This window comes from Pteropus medius, unplaced genomic scaffold (assembly GCF_902729225.1).
Source record: "Pteropus medius unplaced genomic scaffold, Ma_sr-lr_union100, whole genome shotgun sequence".
NCBI classification, from domain to species: Eukaryota; Metazoa; Chordata; class Mammalia; order Chiroptera; family Pteropodidae; genus Pteropus; species Pteropus medius.
In genome coordinates, this window is record NW_024349800.1 from 44,258,390 (window position 1) to 44,260,951 (window position 2,562).

At 34.2% G+C, this 2,562-nt stretch overlaps 1 non-coding gene across 1 annotated transcript; it reads left to right on the plus strand.

The window, feature by feature from the left end:
* The first annotated feature begins 1,366 nt into the window (after positions 1 to 1,366).
* Positions 1,367 to 1,485, plus strand: LOC120622316 (5S ribosomal RNA). Its single transcript, XR_005658469.1, has one exon. It is a non-coding gene; the product is annotated as a 5S ribosomal RNA (ribosomal RNA).
* Positions 1,486 to 2,562: the final 1,077 nt, after the last annotated feature.

Consider the following 2,562-nt stretch of genomic DNA (forward strand, 5'->3'; position numbering starts at 1 on the left):
TACGTGCAATACATCTCAACAGTGCAATACATCTCAACAGTGCAATACATCTCAACAGGAAAATACTTTGATCAACTACCAATGGATATGAGGGAGGGGGGAGAAATATAAATAACTAAGGTTTGTTGTTTGCATTGCATTTCTTAAGCACTGTGATAAATGCTAATATAAATTATCTCATTCAATCACTACAGTATCCTGGGGATACAAGCACATAGAGCTGAGTTCGAGGCTTCAACTGGTTAAGAAACTTGTCAGAGGCCAAACTGCTAAGTGGCAAAGCTTGACTTTAAACTTGTGTCTGACTTGTCTAGGGATTTTTTTTCTTTTCTTTCTTTTTCTTTTATTTGTCTGGGAAAGCCTTATAACTTTCCTTAGCTTTTGCTTAGAAGAGCACCATTTCTATTTAATGTCATGTCATATCATGCAAAACAACAAATAATAATAAAAATAGTTACTCTTAATTGTGTCCTTTATGTAAGGTATCAAGTTTGGTTTTGATTAACGAACTAGATATATATTAAGAATATCATGACAATTATTTCACCAAAAGAAGAATAAAAGAAGTGTTACTCTTGAGACAACTTAAAATATTTGTATTTAGACTGTATTGTGGTAAAAAGAGGGATTAGATATCATGGTGTACTCGTAACCCGATGTTCCTTTTTTGTTTGTTTTTATTTGTAAGGTTTGCTTTAAAATAAAGGATAAAGCTGTGGAACACATAAGAAATAACAGCTAACATTTTTTTTAAGAAAGAATAAGCTAATTATTAATAAGCCTATACTTTCTCTGCAGAAATGTCGTGCAAGACAGATGAGAGATGCACAGACTCCATTTCCAATGACAGAAGCAGGAAACTGAGTTTTGGAAAGAATAAGGTCTACTCCAGGTAAGAGCTCTAGCACTTAGTGTATTGAACATCCTTTTCTCAACTCATGTTGGACATGGAAACATACTCTTCAGCTTTCATGGTGACAAGAGCCTGGAATCTTCTAGGACCTGCAATGAGGCCAGTTCATCGACCAGGTAGGATGTCCTTATGCACTGCGTATCATATATAAAATTGAGAATATTTTATCTTGAGATCAAGGATTACAAAAAGCAGGAATGCTGTACTTATTTGCCTAATCTATTTTTATTGTCTACTCCCACTTATTAATAAATGCCTACTCAATATCTTGGATATTACAAGAACACACTTTGATTAACCTTACAGATATGGTATGAAAAGGGGGAATGAACTATTTTTACTGCTGAAATAGGTCATTCTATCAAGATGGAACATATATATGACTTGAGATATAGCAATAGATCTTAGAGGGGTTCAATAAAAAGTACTTTTAGCCCAATAAAAAGCAAGAAGACCTACAGCCATGCCACCCTGAACACGCTTGATCCCATCTGATCTCAGAAGCTAAGCAAGGTTGGGCCTGGTTAGTACTTGGATGGGAGACCACCTAGGAAGACCAGGTGCTATAGGCGTAAACATAAAAATAAATAATAAATAAATAAATAAATAAGCAAGAGGACACTAGCAGAGGTTCAGGGACTCTGTTTTCAGCTGAACTGCCCAGATTTTTCAACTGTAAGTTCTTTGAGAGAGTATTCCTCTTTCTTTTTAACCTTTAATAGTTGTAAGACCTCAAGGAAAGGTGTTTTAATTCATTTCTCTGATAATCTTCATGAAGTTCTTGGAATTATATATTAATTGTCTTATTTTAGAGAAAAAGAAAATAAGACTAAGAATTTGAGTAAGAAATCTAAATTCTCACAATAAGGAACAGGAGATCTGGAATTCAATAAAGGTCAGCTTGATAGTAAAACCTATGATCTTAAACACTGCAATATGATACATAGCAAGAAGTCTAAGAAGCTATTTATAGGTCTTTTTTCCAAATTAGATTTTTCTTTCTCTAGTCATAGAATGATGGTAAGTCTTATACTTACCTTGTTCAAGAATTCTTATCAGGCATAATACCCCAAAGAGGGCAATACTTTAAGTTAATCCAGGCTAGAATTTACATTCAATTAAAACACATTTATTGATTTTCTACTGCATAAGAGTTATGTGCTAAACACCTTATGAATCAGCGTGGACTTGATATTAAAAATAATGTGAAAAAGAAATACTGCAGAATGGCCTCTGGGTTCACTGCATGTCCAGATAGCCAATTTCAATTTTTCCTGGACCACCTGAAAGTTTCAACTAAATTAAGCACCTGTAATCACCAGGTGCCTAATTAGAAAAGAGAGGCCTCTACATTAGGTGCACTGAATAAATGAAAAAATATTTTAAAAGAATGCATGGTAATGACTCTAATCTCTTCTTTGCTTCATTAGTCCTTCCTCATCCTGAGATTGAAGATTATCATACTGAGAACACTGAGTTATAGCTGATAATAATCAGATGTTATTCCTATATATTAGACCAGAATATTGCTCATCTGGGCCTCTGTTTCAGTTGTTGGGCTTTTTTCTATCAAGGAAATCATGAGTAACTGAATTGTACAATGGAGCTTTTTCTGATAAAGCAAAGCATACATTCAGCAGCCTTTTGCC